The sequence below is a fragment of the Cryptomeria japonica genome, chromosome 2 (genome assembly GCF_030272615.1).
Source record: "Cryptomeria japonica chromosome 2, Sugi_1.0, whole genome shotgun sequence".
NCBI classification, from domain to species: Eukaryota; Viridiplantae; Streptophyta; class Pinopsida; order Cupressales; family Cupressaceae; genus Cryptomeria; species Cryptomeria japonica.
In genome coordinates, this window is record NC_081406.1 from 438701574 (window position 1) to 438723261 (window position 21688).

Consider the following 21688-nt stretch of genomic DNA (forward strand, 5'->3'; position numbering starts at 1 on the left):
CGATCCTGTTAGGGATCACTCGGTTAAGGGATGGCTACAATACCCGGTTAAGGGTTAAACCCAGTTAGGGTTACCTTGTTAGAGGATTTCAAGAACTCAACAGCTAAAGGATCTCCAGAGCTCTATAGCTTCCCAGAACTCATTAACTTCGAGTTACCCGGTTAAGGGATTTGAATCAAGCTGGTTAAAGCTACCCTGTTAAGGGATTTGTATCAAGCTAGTTAAGGCTACCCTGTTAAGGGATTTCACAACTGTTGAAGTGGTTAGAGATCAACAGGAATTAAAATGATCTGGTAATAGCACTCAATGCTAATGTAGATCCATTTTGGCTCCTCTTCACCTTCTGCACATTCACTTTGCAGGTATCTCTTCTCTCCTTTGGTCTGGCAAGAATCACGTATCACTTCCCTTGGATACACTCACAAATTTTGAGAACAATCTTAGAAAGAAACACAACATCGACCTTATAGAAAACATATAGGTCAGTAGCAAAAAACCTAAACCCTAAACCTATTAGGTTAAGCAATTCAAATGGTTCAATCCTAACCATTGAATCATACTGCATTAAATTCAATAATCTTGAATCGATATCAAGACATTCTCCATCGTCCATTATCCACAGATTTCATGGTGGCTGATAACCCATCACTCGTTATCACTGTTTGACAAACTTCACACATTCCCGAGGTAGATAGGAATAGTCTTCTTCATGCAAGATCCTTCATGCACATAGAGCTTACATGGCAACATGACTTATTCTTCGTTATACTATTAACTCATCACACAAAGATCACCGATTGAGTCACATAGGCTTGAGGTGCTCCAACCGGAAATCCTAAAGTGGAAACTACCTATCAACCGGTAGTCACATAGTGCTTCCATGTGCCAGTTCATCTTGAACAAATATACCGCTTCACTTTGGCATATATACTGGTTCACACATATGCTAGTTCTCTCTTCTCACATATCACATATGCCGGTTCACTTCATATCACATATTGACATCAATGACAACATACAATATCATTATGTCCTTATACCGGTTCACATAATGCCAACAATCTCCCCCTTTGGCATTGATGACAATATACAAAGATATCTCTCTGCCTCACATCTTCTCCCCCATTTGCTACAGATATCTTTTCTTTTTCACTCCTTTTCCCCATTTGACAACAATGCCAAAGTGGAGGCACAAGCAACCCTGTTACATTATGCTGCTCCCCTTGAGGAGTAGCATCCTTCAACACATCAATCAACAAAAATTTGACTATACAATACCTGACTAATGTGGAACAAATACTTTTAGCTCACCTCCTGAAGGGGTAGTACCCCCAACTCACCTCTTAAATGCACAAGTGTAGTCTTTGGAAGAGGCTTGGTGAATATGTCTGCTAACTGCTCCTTACTAGAAACATGTTCCAGTGCAATCTCTTTATTCTAAACCTTTTCCCTCAAGAAATGATACTTAAGCTCAAAATGCTTGGTTCTAGAATGTAAAACCAGATTCTTTGAAATATTGATAGCACTTGTGTTATCACAGAATATACTTACCGGTTCAGATACAGGGATTTTGAAGCCTTCCAGTACATGCTTCATCCAAATTGTCTGAGTGCAGTTCATGAAAGCTGCAACATACTCCGCTTCTACTGTAGACTGAGAGATACAACTCTGCTTTTTACTCATCCATGAGGCCAGTCTACCACCAAGAAAGAATGCACCACTAGTTGTGCTTTTCCGGTCATCCACATTACCTGCCCAATCAGCATCTGTGAACACTTTCAGATTGAAATCATTACTGTATGGGTACCACAATCCATAGTCAACTGTTCCCTTCATATACCTAAGAATCTGCTTGACTGCAATCAAGTGGGATTCTCTTGGACTTTTCTGGAACCTTGCAGTAATGCCAACTGCATGTGCAATATCCGGTCTGCTATGCACTACATAATGCAACTTACCAATCATTGATCGGTATTCCTTCTCATCAACTAGTGCATAATCATCCTCTTTTGTCAATTTGCAACTGGTCACCATCGGTGTACCAACCAGTTTGCTATCTTCCATGCCAAAAGTCTTCAACACCTATTTGACATATTTGGACTGAGTGATAAAGATTCCATCTTTCATCTGCTGGATTTGCAGTCCAATGAAGAACTTAATCTCCCCTATGAGTGACATCTCAAACTCTTTCTTCATCTCATCAGCAAACTCATGACTCATCTTGTCATCTCCACCAAAGATAATGCCATCAACAAAAACTTCACAGATCAGGATCTGATCTCCTTTAGACTTAAAGTAGATATTGCTATCTTCACTTGTTCTCTCAAATCCAATCTTCACAAGATGGGAATGTAGGTGCTCATACCATGCCCTAGGTGCTTGCTTTAGGCCATATAAGGCTTTATGTAGCTTGCTCACCATATCACTGTCTTCAGATAGGGAAAACCCATCTGGTTGCTCTATATATACCTCCTCTTCAAGTACACCATTTAGGAATGTAGATTTTACATCCATTTGATATACTTTGAACCTTTTAAAAGCTGCATATGCAAGAAGCATACGAACTCCTTCCAATTTGGCTACAGGAGCAAAGGTTTCTCCATAGTCTTCTCCTTCTTCTTGAGCATATCCTTTGCACACCAATCTGGCTTTATTCCTAATCACTGTGCCATCCTCATTTAGCTTGTTTCTGAACACCCATTTGGTGCCAATGACATTTTTATGCTCCAGTCTGGGTACCAAGGACCATGTACCATTTTTCTCTATCTAATCAAGTTCCTCTTCCATTGCCTTGATCTAGTCTTCATCTTTATGAGCCTCTTTGAATGATTTAGGCTCAAATTCAGAGATCATACATGAGTTTTCTCTGATCTTTCTCCTTGTAAGGATTCCTGTATCCTTATCTCCTATGATCTACTTAGGATCATGATTCAGCTTGACATACCAAGGAATGGTCTTGATTGGTTCTTCTTGCTTTTCCTCTTCATCCTCATCTTCATCAATATCAACATTCACCAGTTCAGGAACACTGTTACTGGTACTTGGTTGACTGACAACCGGTTCCCAGAAGGTTGCAACTGGTTCATTCATAGCTTGCTCACTGCCGGTTTCCTCAGTTTTCTCAGAGGATTCATCAATTCTTACATTGATACTTTCCATAATTCTCTGAGTCCTATTATTGTAACACTTGAAATCTTTACTCTTGGTGGAATATCCTAGGAATATTCCCTCATCACATTTAGCTTCAAATTTGCCCCGATGTTCACTCCTCTTGATGTAACATTTGCTACCAAATACCCTAAAGTAGCTGACCACAGGTGTCTTACCAGTCCAATACTCATAAGGAGTTTTGTCCTTACCTTTCTTGATGAGTACCCGGTTCATAGTGTAGACTGCAGTGCTCACCGCTTCTCTCCAAAAGGTGTGAGCTACCTTTCCTTGAATCAACATTGTTCTAGCTACTTCAACCACAGTCTGGTTATTCCTCTTTGCTAGGCCATTTTGCTATGGAGTCTGAGGGGCAGACAGTTGCCTTTTGATGCCAAATTCTTCACGATACTTTTTGAATTCACCAGAGGTGAATTCCCCTCCTTGATCAGTTCCGAGACACTTGATTCTTTTACCGCTTTCCTTCTCCACTAATGCTCTCAAAAGCCTTGAATTTTGCAAAGGCTTTAGACTTGTCTTTCAAAAATGTGACCCACATCATTCTTAAGCAGTCATCAGTGAGAATCATGAAGTACCTATCACCCTACACACTTCTAATTTTCATAGGACCACACAAATCAGTATGCACAAGATCAAGCAAGTTGTTAGCAGTGAAAGATTTACCTTTAAAGGTTGAGGAAGACATTTTCCCCAATTGACACTCTCTACACAAGGTATTATCCAGTTTGCTTAGCACCGGTAACCCTCTAACTATCTTGATCTTACTAGCCTTCACAATGTTATCAAAGTTTACATGACAGAGTCTCCTATGCCATATCCAACTATCATCAAGTTTAGCCATAAGACATGTACTTATATTTGCATTCAGATGAAATAGGTTACCTTTGGTCTGCATGCTGGTGGCCACCAATTTACCATCTTTTCCTTTGATTCTGCAAACTGCATTCTTGAATTCTAGAGTGAGGCCACTGTCATTTAGCTGGGCAACACTCAGAAGGTTGTGTCTGAGACCATCAACCCAGTACACATTGTCAACACTTTCCATTCAAAGAGATGGACCCTCTGCCTTTGACCATGCATGGTGCATCATTGCCAAAGCGAACCACACCATCATCATACTCCTCCAAGGATAGAAACTTGCTCCGGTCACCTGTCATATGGTGAGAATAGCCACTGTCAATGATCCACTCATTGGAATTATTAAACTGGGAGATAAGAGCCTTCTTGTCTGCCACATCTTCCTTTACAGCAACAAACACAATGTCTTCATTCTCTTCATTTTCTAATTCCTCATCTGTGACACCTTCATCAACTGCCACAAAATAGTTTCTCCGGTTTCCTCCTTTGAATTTTTCTGAACCTTTCTGGTTTGTCCTTGTTATCACCATTAGGACAGTTTATAGCAATATGTTCTATCCAGTTACAAGAAAAGCATTTCAAAGGTAGCTTACCTTTGTATTTACCGGTTCCTTTAGGAAGCTTCCTAGCAAGGAGAGCTTCAAATGCCATGAGAATCTCCTCATCATTCATTTCTCTACTCTGACTAGGTTTCCCACTAGTGCTAGCTTCTTTTCCTTTTCTGGATGGTATAGCAGAGGCTTTGAATGCTGATTCAGTCTTTTGAACACTGCCATCAAAACTATTTAGCTCATAGGCTATTAACTTGGCTATGATGGAGTCCAAGGATACCTTAGACTTGTCTATCGATCTCAACTCCTGGATAGCAGCAACCCTTATTGCATAGACCGACAACAGGGATCTCAGGACATTTCTTACCATAGTGGAATCTTCTATTTTACCACCTACACTCTTGACTTCTCCATAAACTATTTTGATTCTTATTCCATACTGCTGAATGGTCTCACCTTCAACCATTCACATATCTTCAAACTTCCCTCTCAGGATTTCTTCCTTAGCCTGTTTGACATGTTCATCACCACCATAGATATTTTCAAGAGCATCCCATACCTCTTTGGGATTTACCTTGTCCTGAACATCAATAAACTCAATGTTAGATAGACTACTGATGAGGGCTTCCATGACTTGCCCATTTTCTTGTATCTCTCTCTTTTGTCATTAGTGAGAGTACCGGTAGGGACAACATAGACATTCTCAACATAACTCCAGTGTTGAGCACCCATGCTTCTAATGAATATCTTCATCCTATCTTTCCATATACCAAAATTTTCCCTGTTAAACTTTGGACCTTCCCTCTTCATCATTTGATTGGGATCTTTACCTCCAGCGGTTAAGCTTACAACACAGAGGACCTAGAGTGCTCTGATACCAATTGATAACTCAATGATGAACCAATAGTACCAAACCAATACTGAGAGGGGGGGGGGGTGAATTAGTACACACAAAAATATAGTCCAAAACCGGTTTGATAGAAAATACTTCAAATAACTGGCAAGCAGTGATATTAGCTGAAACAGAGTGCAACCGGTAAGACCTAGAACAACTTAAAACAATCATAAACCGGTCACTCACTAAGCTTTCCTCTTAGCTCAATACTACAATACCATTACACCCTCATGCATGAACAGGTAAACTATCATCTGATCTTCACAATAGTTGGTTCAATATGTTTTATAGACATGCATAAAACACAAAACCATCATATGCTCAACAGGTAATAACAAAGCATCACAAGACAAAAGCATCACACATGACACACATATTTTTCAAGTGGAAACCCAACTGGGAAAAACCATGGTGGGGATGAATACCCACAATCTTCTTTTGAACTCTTTAGAAGTCCGCTCTGTTAGGAGCCTTGTCCGGTTAAAGACATTACAATAGGTTCTATTAGGAACCGATCCTATTAGGGATCACCCGATTAAGGGATGGCTACAATACCCGGTTAAGGGTTAAACCCGGTTAGGGTTACCTTGTTAGAGGATTTCAAGAACTCAATAGCTAAAGGATCTCCAGAGCTCTATAGCTTTCTAGAACTCATTAACTTCGAGTTACCCGGTTAAGGGATTTGAATCAAGCTGGTTAAAGCTACCCTGTTAAGGGATTTGTATCAAGCCAGTTAAGGCTACCCTATTAAGGGATTTCACAACTGTTGAAGTGGTTAGAGATCAACAGGAATTACAATGATCTGGTAATAGCACTCAATGCTAATGTAGATCCATTTTGGCTCCTCTTCACCTTCTGCACATTCACTTTGCAGGTATCTCTTCTCTCCTTTGGTCTGGCAAGAATCACGTATCACTTCCCTTGGATAAACTCACGACTTTTGCCAACAACCTTAGAAAGAAACACAACATCGACCTTATAGGAAACATACAGGTTGGTAGCAAAAACCCTAAACTTTAAACCTATTAGGTTAAGCAATTCAAGCGGTTCAATCCTGACCGTTGAATCATATTGCATTAAATGCAACAACCTTGAATTGATCTCAAGATATTCTCCATCATCCATTATCCACCGATTTCATGACGGCTGATAACCCATCACGCGTTATCACTGTTTGACAAACTTCACACATTCCCGAGGTAGATAGGAATAGTCTTCTTCATGCAAGATCCTTCACGCGCATAGAGCTTACGTGGCAACATGACCTATTCTTCGTTATACTATTAACTCATCACACAAAGATCACTGATTGAGTCACATAGGCTTGAGGTTCTCCAACTGGAAATCCTGAAGTGGAAACTACCTATCAACTGGTAGTCACACAGTGCTTCAATGTGCCAGTTCATCTTGAACAAATATACCGCTTCACTTTGGCATATATACCAGTTCACACATATGCTGGTTCTCTCTTCTCACATATCACATATGCCGGTTCACTTCATATCACATATTGACATCAATGACAACATACAATATCATTATGTCCTTATACCAGTTCACATAATGCCAACATCTTCCTCATCTGGTAGGTATTCCTCTTTAGAATCCAACCTTTTAACATTCTCCTATTTAGATTTTTTCTTACCTTTATCCTTTTGTTTTAGCCTTTTTGATCTCCTCTCTCCAGAGTCGCTTCCCTCTTTGTTAGTATTTTGATTAGGATATTGATTTATTTCTTCAATTATAATAACCTCACTGTTTGACCTAGGGTTATGAGATTTTTCTTTCCTTTTCTTTAGATTACCAATTTTGGATTTTGAAATTTTTTCAATTCTTTGGGGTAAGTTTGATCAATTTGACATCCTCACCAAGGAGGTTAGGGTTAGGGGAATTAATAGGGAAAATGTTGGTTTAATTAAAATAATTTATTTTAGTAGTAAGTTGTGGCTCAAATACAAGGTTCCCAAGATGAATGCTTTCTTATGGATTTCTTTGAGAAGAAGGCCTCTTACGTGGGATAGGATGATATCCTTAGCTAGAGATAGTCCCTTAAAATGTGTTATGTGCCAGTTTAATGAAGAAGATAATGATCACCTTTTTATCCATTTTCATTTTTTTGGTCATCTTTAGTCTTCCTTTCTTTCCAGATGGGGGTTGTCTTGGGTTCTGCCAAGGTGTATTATGAAGTTGTTGTAAAGTTGGCACTTAAGGTTTGCAACCCTAGTTTGAGTCTCATTTTGGATGTGGCTACAACAATTATTTTATGGAACATATGACTTGAAAACAATAGGAGAATCTTCCAAAACAACAAGTAAGATGATGGAGAGAGTTTGGGATATGGTGGAAAGTGTGATTGGTGAGATTGGGGAGACTCACATGAAGAGTTGTTGGTCAATTGATGACCATGAGGTGTGGGGGAAGGCCTATACTTGCTTCAAGTGGCTTGATCATGTCATAGACATGCTTGTCTTGAGATCTATGAATATTTTTTGGCTTCCTTTGGAAGAGGGGTGGATAAAGTTCAATTTTGAAGGTGCTACTAAATACAATCTAAGCAAGGTCACAGTGGGAATTTTTTAAAGACATGAGCCTGGACATCAATTCCATGAAAGGAGGTAGTATCCTAAATTGGAGATTGGAAGCAATTTTATGAATTTTTTGTCCCTCCTCCTTGAATGGGTGTGGTCTTGGCTTGCTCTTTTTGTCTTTTTGTGTAGTTTATAAGATGGCATTGATAGGGTAGTTTGGATTGGTGCTGCTACCTACTTTTTGATTGACTAGACTATTCTTGGTGATTGTGTTTGGTTCATTCATATTTCTTGGTTCTCTATATTGTTTGAGGGGTGCTTGTGATGTGGGCCTTTTTTTTGTTTATGCCACATGCTCATGTGTTTCGTTATGTCTCTTTGATAGTATTTCACTACTTTTTTAGTTTTTTTTTTTTACCTAAACCATGTTTATATTAACAAAAATAATAATTTATTATAATAAACATATTCACATTATATTTCAAATATGCTAAAATATTTATATTTATTTGTAGAAATAAAATATTTATTAAATAAAAATAAAGAGGGTGTTTTAAACTAAATTATGAAATGATTTTATACTATACAATTTTAAAAAAACCTAGAAAATATTGATTTACATAAAGCAGAAAGAACATTAAAATTTAATTACATTATAAAATGAAAATAATGTTGGATATTGTTGCTTCTAGGATATTTTGTTGTCATCAATGTCAACATATTCCTGTGCTTTGATGATGCAAAGAGATGTTTTAGAGATCCGATAATTGTAGTGAGTTGATCTGGTTGATTTATCTATTTTCTATGTTGAATCAACTAGAGATACTTCATTCTTTATTGATTTTATGATGCTATATGGTGATCTGATCGAGTTGAGGATTTCAGTATGGAGATTGTGTTGGGATTAATGATAGTCCCAAAGATACTGAGAGGGGGGGGGGGTCTAACTGGTTAGCAAAATATTTAACCATATTAAGTATTTTGCATCCCAAAATAGTGTATCGGTAAATAAGAATTAATGCAGTAAATAGGAACAATAAAGACAACATAGAAAACACACCATAACACAAGATGTTTAATGAGGAAACCTGGTTTGGGAAAAACCTCGGTGGGATTTGTGACCCACAATATTCACTCACTGGCCAATGAATAAATATTACTTACAATGAGGGGCCTACACATGCAGGAAGGCCAATTGCCTAGAGCACACTGCTCAATAAGAGTCTCACTGACTACAAAAGTGGATTATGAAATCCAATACAATGTACTGCTTCAAAGTAACATCAACTATGTCAGGTTCAATACTGGTTTAAGCTCATTCTATAACGAAAAACCTTCGCTGTCACTTATATCACTTTATACAAAAATATCATCCATTCATGCTATATTTCTACCATAATTACACAAAATGACTTATAAGATCTCATACATATATATGAGTCTTTTACAATATGCCTTGTCATATTTACAAAAGATAATTACATTAAATACAATAAACAAAACTTTATCCCCTGTCGGCTGGGGTGCCGGTATGCATTGTTGCCGCTGTTAGTGAAGTGTCTGCCAGTGTATGTAGATGTCTATGCCGGTGCCGGTGCCTGCCAGTGGCTTTACCAGATGAGTGGCAGAAGGTTGCCAGATGGTTTCCACAAGATTTCCATCAATGACAACACCAACCATTCTCATAAGAGTGTAGAATGCTAACATATTGGTTTTCTATGTTCAGTGCTGCAGTGTTCTGGTGTTTGATCGGTTGTGCTTAGGTATGATCATATCTTGTGTTGTGGATTTGAGAGAGTGTTTGGAATGTTCATGTGTATCTTCATTTTAGGTGGTTCGTGATTTGATGCTCCACAAGCTATCTTTCTTGTCCGAGTTGCTATTGTTAAGTGTTCTTGAGTGTTAGCATGTTGATCGATGAAGATTTGATTAAGTGGTGTTGGTGCAACTATTGCGGATGGTTATAACATGCTTGTCGATGTTTACTAATCATGTCCTATTTGTTTTGATGGTCCACATTGATCATTGTGCATGTTCTAGGAGATTTGATGGATTTGGTGATATTCTTCGTGTTATGCAATATTTCTTGGTGGTGTAACATGTTGTGGTTGATCTTGATGAGATTTTTGGTGGGGTTGTGTGTTTGAGGAGTTGATTTAGGTCTATACTATGTTGTCTATAACATTGCATTGGTCTGATGGTTGATTTATATATCGTGTGGTGTAATTTTATAATTTGGTGTTGAGGGTTTGGCCGACCTTGTAGTCAAGTTTGATGATTTGTATAAATGGGTGTAATATTCATGTAATTTGGGTGTCGGTGTTGAGTCTACATTATATGAGAGTGGTGTATGTGCAAATAAGTGAATTCATCTTTCGGTGTGGTGTATTGAGTAGAGAGTGTTGTAGGGCAGACATATGAGCTTAGCCAGAACTGTCATCAAGCATTAGCAAATGCTATTCTTTGCAGTTCATCTTTGCTAGATTGTAGTCCGAATATCTTTGTAAGGTAGTGAACCTTCCTTGAGGGTTGTAGCCTTTTGGGTCATTGTATTTTGAGCAGTGAGCTCTAGGCAGTGTGGCTGGATGCATGTGCATTCCCCATTGTAATATTTACACATACTACTGCAGAGTATCATCTCATTGTGGGTAGTTCCCATCGTGATTTTTCCCTTGAACAGGTTTTCCATGTCAAAAATATAGGAGTTATGTATGTTGTTGTTATTGTTGTTATCTTTCTTTTTGCTGCAGTTGATCAGATCTGATATTGTGCTTAAATTGTTTAATCTGGTGAAAACTAATTCACCCCCCTCTCAGTTTTCCTTCCTTGTTATTGCCAATAAATAAAAATTAAGAGGAACCTAGAGACTATGAATGTAGCTATTGTCTAGGATGCCAACACGTTACAAAAATATATTTGTGTTACATTGTCACCCTTCACCAATCACTCCAAAATTTCCTAGAATGCATTACTCATACTTGAGAATCTCCCTAACCTACAAATTCAATGAGATGAAAAATTGTTAGGGTTGTTTAGGGGTTTTCCTCAATTAAACCCCCATTTTGGTCTTTGTACCTCCACAGTTATCAAAAGGAAAATGATTGATAAAAATAAATTCTTTTAAATCATATGCATTAAGGATTAAAAGAAATTGATAAATGAAATGTTCAATAATTGTGTAAACCGTAGTAGATGAGAATAACCACCATTGCATGTAAATATAAAGAATAATAACAAGTTTACTCACTTCTATACCAAAGATATAACCTCACATTAAAGATAAATTAGAAGTTTAAGATAAGTGTATTACTAGTAGACGAAGTTATCTGTAATGGAGACAATAAATGTAACAAACAATACCCTTGATTGAGAAGCTCAAACTATCAAGGAAGAGAAGCAAATGGTATGATTACAATGCTTTAAATAATATAGTTATGAGTAATTGTAGATAGCTACAATTTTTGTTTCCCAAAAGATATTAAATAGAGAGATTGCTAGAAAAATGTGAAAAAGTCCCTTTAAAATGGCAAGGACTTGAGTTTTATTTTAATTGAAAAGAGAAAAAGAGATATTACTTTTGAATCTCAAGAATTTTCCAGATGTCAATGGTGTCATGTGTATTATGCACATCCTACTATTTTCCAAAAGAATTCTTCTTATATTTCTTAGACATGATCAAAATATACTTATTCTATTCAAATGTAAGGAAAAATATTTCTTATAGAAATATTGTAATCTATTAATAAAATACAAGCAAAGGAAAGTTCAAAACATGATATGAAATTGCCCAAGTATGTAATTTTTGACACTAAATTTTTCACAAGAATTAGCGAGTTGATTGTGTAAGGAAGTTAAGTACCAAAACAACTTCCTACACTAACCTTGAGAGGAGGGAATGCAATTTTTTTTACAGATTTACAGAAACTTAACAAAAATAGACACAAAAATATGCATACCACAACACAATGTTTTATGTGGGCAAAACCCTTTCAGGAGAAAAAATCCACACTCCAAAAGACGCCCAATATATTATTCATCAATAAACAACTGATTACAATATACTCACAGAGCAAGCTCTTCACATGAGTACTACTAATTAGAGATTCAGAGGTAACTCAATAGCCATAAGACTCTTACACACAACTTCTATCTCACGCACCTCATATATAGGAGATACAATACAAGAAACTGTCAAACGATATTACAAAACCATGGGCTAAAACCACCCAATAAAGTGGATCCGACCTTATCTCCTATCTAGATGCCCTATGACATGTTAAAACACACATCAAAATGTGTCCCTCCCTTTTACAACTCATTTATGTGTTCGATGCATTTTATATTTCCTATTTCAGGAGTACAAACTTCCAGAGGCCATAACTTGTGAACCATGTGTCCTATTGATGAACCGTTTGAAGCACCAGAAATATCCTTAATTGATATATCACCTTGTAAACCACCACCATTTACACCCACTTTTTAGGGTGTTTTGGAGCCTCTGAAGTCTTGAAAATTAAATTTAAACCTTTCATCACACCCCTCCAAAATGAAAACTTTCACATCTTCAAAATTGTTGTGATCGTGCAACGAAAATTTACTGGAATGCTTATCTAGCCAACTAGAAGCTTTGGGGAGAATTCACACCATTTTGTGCTCAAATGAAAACTTAATATAAATAGTAACCTCATGTAAATGCAAGGTTGGGACACCATTTTTCCCAATAGATTGCACTAAAAAATAAGCTACACTAAAGTAGATATTGAAATATAGGATGCATAAAATAATGACACTAAGAAAGGATATTGTAGAGGACATAGAAGCTTGTTAAGAAAACTAACAATGTTCCCAAATTCAGATTCTATGAATTTCATAATTTTTGGCTTTATAGTCTACCAAGGTTAATTATTATAAAATGAATTCACACAAATCTTGCAAAACCAAATGTATTATTGTTGAAATTGAAATAAATCTAAAACAAAGAGAGTAATTATTAAGATAAAAATTTTCAAAAGAATATTTTAAGGAGGGTGAATATGTACCCCCTCATGTTTTTGCCAATCCTACCAAGGAAAAAAAATAAGATAAACCCATTCTTCGAAGAGTTTAGAATGTATTTTTGAGAATATTTAAAACCATAAGAAAATTAAAAAAATTATTATTCATTTTAATTATTCAAATGTGTTGTATTTTTTCGAGTTTCTAGTAATTGTTTAGAGAAATTGCCATGTAAATGAGACTACCAATGATGCAAGATGAATGAGTTCTATGAGGGAGTCAAGTAGGGAGAAATACTTTGTGAGCTGAGTGAAATTTTGTGCCTTTTTTAAATCTTTTTTTCCTCAATGGGCCATGCAATGTATGCTTGTGTCCACCAAGTGTGCTAGTGTTTGATTGGTCCATGGTCATTGAGGTGAGATGTAGTAATATGACCAAGGTGCTAACATCCATCTAATGTACTAATGTATAGAAAAGAATTAAAAATTAAGTTTGTCAAAATAATAAAATATAGGAGTTAGATTGTATCAGTCAAAAATATAAAAGATAGGAGTTACATTAGTAAGTGATATAATTTTTTATTTTTAGCCCATACCCACTATGCAAGTGCATGCAAGAGGGGTGGGTCTATCTCCTATGTGGAATTGATTATCAACACTCTCAATAGATGAAACATCACTTCTCTTATGAGTGGGGATAAACTAGATATTTATGATGCTAGAGATGCACTTATATGATAGCATGTTGATGGAACTATTAAAGTGATGGGACTCAAATAGATCTACATTCATGCTCTTGACAGGGAAGATGATGGTAACCTTGAAGGATTTATACAAAATCTCAAGATTACCCATCTAAGGTCACAATGTTATCATTGAGGAGAAAAGATCATTGAAAATTTTAACAAGATGGGAAAAAATATGTTATTGATCAAGTGGTAGTACGAAACACTATAGGGAACATCTATGTAGGGATCATTCTCATGCCATTGGTGAGACAAATTATTGTTGGTGTAATTATTTATTCATGTTGGATATTATTAAAACTTACTTAAGCTTACTTAGGAAATGCATTTCATAGTAGTTTGGGTATGAGACACTTGGGTATTTATGCCACATTGGGATAGTGTGTGTAGGAGAATTTCCACCTTTTATGGTGTTGATCTTATCTTGTTGTTACATTCCACCTCATGTGGAGTATTTTATTGTTTCTCCTACCTACCCACACCTATTTCCTACCTACCCTTGTTTCTTATTGAGCCACTTGTCATGTTTGTGTGCTCACATATCCCTAGCGTTGCCTATATAAGTAGGCTCATCTTCTTTGTTTGGATGGACAACAACGAGCATTCATTGAACATCTTGTAATGATCCAGTTGATCATATTTTTCATCTTGATAGAATATAACTTATTCCTATCATATATTTTGTCTCTCTTATTTGTGCTTTCCATTGCCTCTAGATCTTGGCAAAATCTCACATGGTATCAGATCCATTAGAGTGTCATTGGTTTGCTAATTGAGAGAAGTTTGATGCTATTTGTGGTTTGCATTTTGGAGATTTCTATTGCAGGTTAGTATTAAAGCTTGATGGGTCAAATTTGAGGTCACCATTGGATTGAGGAGGTCCAAGAAAGTCAGTTTTTCCTTTTGTTTCATCCAAATTGGACTTCGGAGGCCAAATCTAGAGGCATTTGAAGTTTGAAGCTGCGGCGAAAATTTTCCAGAAATTATAATTTTGCAGGCAATTTTCAAATACTGATATCTCACTCACCCAGACTCCTTTTTTCGATTTTTTTTTTTTTTTTTGAGATAGAATTTTGTGATTTGTGCAGTGGTGCAAGAGTTTTCTATTTTTTGGATATAGGTTTGTCGGAAATCATGAAATTCCAATTTTTACAACTTTGGAGGCTTCATTTGGCCTCATATGGACTCCTTTTCAAGTGCCATTTTTTTTGAGAGTGCATAATTTTTTGTCTACTTTCATAATTTGCCATTAGTTTGCAATGATTGTGAGTAGAAATTTTACTTTCAATATTTGGTCATTTTTGGCCTATTTGGTACTTGTATTTTGCTTGGATTTCAATTTAGATCACTAGCAGTATTTGTTGAAGTCTCTTATATATCATTTTGAGAAGTTGTAATCATTGAAATTAGAAGTCCACTTTGCCATTATTTCCAATTGCCAACATGATCTTTTTATGGGGGATCGGTGGTTCATTTATATCCCTTGGTGAAATTCCATTTGGAGGCATCTTCATCTACAGTATTCTACAAGGCTTCTTTGTTGGTGGCATCATTTTCATGTTTCCACATTTGAATATTTTATCATGATGTATGCTATTGCTTGAGCAATGTTGTACTCGCACTATCATAAAGTGCCACACTTCTTTGTATCTTGTTATTGTTGGCTATTTGATGTAATCCTCTTGTACACGTAGATTAGGAATATCTTGTGAGACTTGGTGCATGACTCCAGTTGAGACTTAGATTGTACACATTTGTGCATGACTCCTATGAGACTTAGATTGTACCAGTATTTCTGCTATTTACGAGTATCCAGATGATGCTTAAAGCAGGTTGTCTTCATGCCTGATCTTTATCATGTTGCAACGAGTGATTCATCGTCATCGACTTGGTACCTAGTTTTGTCACACTTTGTCATTATTGGTGCAACATTGGATCTCTTTCTTCCTTATGGGGAGGTATTTTGGTCGAAATCATTGGACCATCCTTGCAAGAGATTCGACATTGAGGGGGGCTTCATGGTCTCTTCTTTTAATCATTCAGAGCATTGTGTGCTTTCATCATCTCTTTTGGGAGAGGGGTTTTTCCCATTGGGTTTTTCTTTCTTTCTTCATTTATGGGAGATTGAATTTGCATTTGTACATGGGTACCTAACATGGCCTTGTAGTCGGGACCTATCTTGCATTGCTTAGTTGCATTGTATACTTAAGTGCATTCCCCTAAGTTGCACTTAAGGGGGGTGTTGGTGTAATTATTTATTCATGGTGGATATTATTACACCTTACTTAAGTTTACTTAGGAAATGCATTTCATAGTAGTTTGGGTATGAGACACTTGGGTGTTTGTGTCACATTGGGATAGTGTGTGTAGGAGAATTTCCACCTTTTATGGTGTTGATCTTATCTTGTTGTTACATTCCACCTTATTTGGAATATTTTATTGTTTCTCTTACCGACCCACACCTATTTCCTACCTACCCTTGTTTCTTATCGAGCCACTTGTCATGTTTGTGTGCTCACATATCCCTAGCCTTGTATATATAAGCAGGCTCATCTACTTTGTTTGGACGGACAACAATAGGCATTCATTGAACATCTTGTAATGATCCAGTTGATGATATTTTTCATCTTGATAGGATACATTTTAATCCTATCATATATTTTGTCTCTCTTATTTGTGCTTTCCATTGCCTCTAGATCTTGGAAAAATCTCACAATTATGAATACAACCATATCCATTCATGTGGCGATGGATGAATTAGTAACACACCTACATGGAAACTCATGCATACTATCCAAGCTATGAAGGAGAGATAGATAGTTTTTGCATGGGGAATGAGCATGTTTTCCCACTTGAATCATGACCTTGGTACTTCATATATCATGAGGGCCAAAAAATCATGACATTTAATTTACTTTAGGTGTGGGCCTTTGAGCATATTATTTTCACTAGATAAACTAGTTTCCCAAGATATAATTTATTCGATATTCCAAGGGATCACACTTATCCTCTACATCGATATTGGAGATTTGATGATTTATTAGTTTGGAGATAAATTATCGATAGATTATGAATTACATAGGTTATATGGTAATCTTATGTACAAATACAAGTGTGGACAAAAAATTTGAGTCAATAAGCCAAGATGTAGAGGTATCAATTTTTTTGAATGTATGATTATATCATGATGCCCTTTACTATTGAAGATTGATGAGGTAGTTCAACCAATTACAATAGGTCCCTAGACTTTTACCCACCTACATGTAGTCACACTACAACACCATTAGAGTGGGTGAATTACCTCAAGCAACTATCAAAATTGTCATGTTGGAAAATCTAGATAAAAAAGAAGTTGATGTACACCTTGTTTTAAATATTGATGATGTAGGGATGACTTGATATGTCACTCTATGGTAGACTACAAGATCAATCCCCACTTTTATTAAGGATACTCCTAGAGGAGATCCTATTTCACAAGGATTAGATGAAGACTAGCAACAACAATGAGGAAAGACCAAGGTACTATCATGATTGGTAGTTTTACCTAAAATAGTAGATGAATTGAGCCAAATATAAAGAAGAGAGTCAACAAGTGGCTCTACCACCAAATCCTCTACTATCATTGATGACTATCGATATATCTCCTACAAGACCACTTGCTTCTAAATATCTAGACTAATGGATTTGGGACTCAGGTGTTATGTTATTTATGATTATGTTTGTGAGAAATAGAATACAATTTATTACATGCATTGGTTAACATGATGTGTTGATGTCAATTATTTATTTATTTATTTAGTTGGGATAGAAGAGTGGATAAACTTTTTTAGCCAGTTCATACCTAAGATGGTCCACATTTCTTAGTTAGATGGAGAGGTACGAGTTGATTACAAGCCACAAAAACATATTTATTTGTACCTAAATATTTTTTATCCTAATATTTAGCTTTAAGTTATATATGATGAGTCTTAGGTACACGATAGTTGGAAGGTCTTACATCCACTATTGAAAGGAACCATAAGGTATAAAAAGTGTAGAATTTACTACATATTGGGATCAATTAAGTGTCCAGGTTGTTGTACTTTGAGGAGAGTGAGATGAGGTGATGATGAGAGTAAAGAGTGTTGAAATGACATATGATGCAAATATTGTGAATAGATTCTAGATCAGGATGTTGCACAAACTATCTCCTTGAAATTAATTTAGAGAAGTGTCAAACATTTCATATGTTTGAATAGTCTAAATCTCTTTATCTCATTTTACTTTTGGATATGTAATCCTTCTCTATCATAACTAAATCATACACACTATAACAAAGAGAGAAAAATGGTTTTGGGTTGTATAGGGCTTTTCCTAAGTCAAACCACGAGTTGGAATTAACCCCACAATAATGATATATGGAGAAAGAGAGTTTACCTTTGTAAGGCATGTTATAGTAATTGGGTATTTACTTGATTAATTAAACAATATTTGTTTAATTCTTTAAGTTACCTATTATCTTTTTACACTTAAGTTAACATTAGGTGCATAATAATTAATTCTTTTATTAATTATTATGTGCAAGCCTAGGTTTTCCCTTTTAGGGTTTCTTGACCTATTAGAGGTTATTTTTCTTTTCTTTGTATCATTATGACATTACACATTTTGGTGAATATTGAGCTCTCCTCTTTTGAGCATATTTTCCTGTGTCTTTGTTCTTCAGATTATTTTTGCTTCATTGCTTCTCCTTGTAACAGATTGTATTTAGCTTGCAGAAGATCTTTAGACTCCTATGGTGTTGTGTTTCTCAACTCTCACATGGTATCAAAGCTCAGATATGCAGCTATCTATTCTTGCTTTTGAGAAATTTTGCATTGGAAGGAGATCTGGGGTTTTAGGCAGTGTTTTTTTATGTGCTTAGGGATAGGTATTTTTTTTCTGAGCACTTTGGGCCTAAACAGACCTCACCATCATGCTCAGAAGGCCCAAAAACCCCTATAGTCATATAAAATTTGTCTATTTTTGACTCTTGAGCATTTGGGTGAATTTTTTCTCCAAAACCAAGTTGTACGGCTCTGGTATGCAAATTGAAAAAAAAAATTCAATTTTTTTTTGCCTTTTTATGGCATGCAAGGTAGATTTTTGATTTTTTAAAAAAAAAAATCAACAAAAATCAAAAATCACAAAAAAAGTCCATATCAAAAGGGGGTTTCAAAAAGTTTTTTTTGGTTTTAGGGCTTGCGCAGGGTACGAGACCAATAGTCCTACTGCTATAAAATGACCGACCTTGCTAGTCTGGCCCACTTGCAGGCTCTCGCTGGCCTGAACCCACCCCCAACGGCACCCCCTTTGGCCCCTCGCCGGCCCCGCATTCCGACCCCCGCCGACTAATGCCTTCTGGCCCCGCCGACCCTCTAGCCCCGCCAGCCCTTCGGTCACCACCGCCAATGAAGTTCACCACCTCTACCCATCTCGGAAATCACTTCCTCCACCTGGCCCCACCACCACCACCGCCACCATTCTACCACTTCCTCTTCGCTCCTCCACCAGACCACCACCCTCTAGCCTTTTGAGGGGGGGTTTGTTTTTTGGTCATATCTTGAGCATCTAGAGTTGGTTTTTGGAAAATGAATAGGCATCGGAAAGTTGGTTCTATGCTAGACATCATGGAGTTGGATATTGTTTTCCAAATCTGCTTTTTGACTATAGTTTTTTCCAGTCAAAGTTGGGCTTCTTTTCTGCACTTCCGGGGCCGTAGAATGGGCAAACGGACTCCGTTTTAAAAAAATGAATAGGCGTTGGAAAGCTCTCAGCATACTCTATTTAGATTTGTGATCTTTTTTCTCAGAATTTTAATCAAGTACATGAGATATCAGTTTGAAGTTTTTTGCTTATGCACTACTTCCTTCTCATCAGTATGTACTAGGGTTTGGGTTTATCTATTGTGGGTGGGTGTTTTTTCTTGCTTTTTGTCATTTATATCAGAAATCCAAAACACCAAATCTCTCAAAAACAAACAAACCCTTCTGCATCTTCTATCTATTCTAAAAGATCACATAATAAAAAAAATGAACAAGCAGGTGTAGATGCAGGTACATAGTTTTGTTCTCATGGCAGATCCTTTAGTTGAGTTGTTGACTTCACACAACTATCACACCTGGAAGCCCCACATCATGAGGCTTCCCAGGGAATGAGGGTTGTGGTCTTGTTTGGATGAGGTTCAACTTGTATTGTAGTGTCCTTATGAGCTTCTTTAGCACAGGAACAAGATGGATGAGGCCATGGGTTTTCTCTCCTTGCATGTCTCCGATAGTCTTTTGTTTTGCCTTGATGAGTTGCTCACTCCTCGAGCTATGTGGTTGAAGTTTGATTCTCTCTTTGGGAGGGTTAATGAGATCCAAGCATTACAGATTGAGGTAGAGTTGGTTTCTTTATCACTTGAATCCTTTCCCACCATTGAGGATTTTTTGAACAAGTTCAAGATTACCAGATCTGTTCTTCAGGGATGTGGTAAGATCAAGACAGACATAGAGTGCATTCACTTGACTCTTTCGAAGCTTGGGGGTCATTTTTTAGTTTTTTGCCTCTGTAGTACTTGCAAGCTTACACTTTTACTCTTAAGCATAAGAAGGGCCAATTGAATAAAGTAGCAGATGCTTTGAGTAGAAGGTTGTTAATTGTTCAGGAGATTCAAGTACAAAGCATTGGTATTGATAGTTTTAAAGATATGTATCCTACTGATGATGATTTCACTGAAGCTTATAAAGTTTGTCAAGATTTTGAGAATCATTTCCATGGTGCATATGCTGATTTCACTTTGCAGGATGGTTTGTTATTCAAGGGTGGACAATTATGTGTTCCAAAAGGTTCTATGAGAGAGAACCTCATTCAGGAGAAGCAAAATGGGTGCTTAAGTGGACATTTTGGTCTCAACAAGACCTTGGATTTGGTTCAGAGATTCTACTGTTGGCCCAAGATGCAGAGAGACATTAGGAGGTATGTTGAGAAATGTTTGGTATGTCAGAAAGCAAAAGGTAATTCCTCCAATGCTAGTTTATATCAGCCTCTTCCCATTCCACATAGGCCTTAGGATTGCATTAGTATGGATTTTGTGGTAGGATTACCTCGGACTCAAACAGGATTTGATAGCGTCTTTGTTGTAGTTGACTGATTTAGTAAAATGGCTCATTTTATTCCTTGTAAGACAACACATGATGCAAGTCATATTGCTTACTTATTTTTCAAAGAAGTTGTTAGAATACATGGTTTGCCTACTAGAATTGTTTCAGATAGAGATGTGAATTTTCTTGGTCATTTCAAGAAAACATTGTGGAAGAGATTGGGTACTAATCTCTCTTTTGGTTCAGCTTATCATCCACAAACTAATGGCCAAACTGAGGTCGTGAATAGGTCTCTTGGAAACTTTCTTAGGTGTTTGACGAAGGAATATGGACAGAGTTGGGATCAACTCATTCATCAAGCAGAATATGCCTACAATGATAGTGTCAACTGGTCTACAGGTAAAAGCCCTTTTGAAGTTGTTTATGGTATGCATCCAAGGGGTATACTGGAGTTGAGAGATATAAATAACTTACAACCTAAGAGTGGGACAGCAAATGACATTGCTCAATCCATGAAGGAGGTTCATGAGCAAGTGAGAAAGGCTCTTTAGGATACCTCCCAAAAAGTCAAGGCAAGAGTGGATGCTACAAAGAGAGATGTTCAGTTTTCTATAGGGGATTATGTGATGGTTCATTTGAACAAGGAAAGGCTACAAAAAGGAGTTCCAAGAAAACTTCAGATGAGAAGAGTAGGCCCTTGCAAAATCTTGGTTAAGTATGGGTCTAATGCTTACAAAGTTGATTTGCCTACTGATATTTCTTTGTCTCCCATTTTTAATGTTGTATATTTGATTGCTTTTAAGGGGCAGCCACCTGAGGAGATTCAAAGAGTTTGAGATGTTGCACAA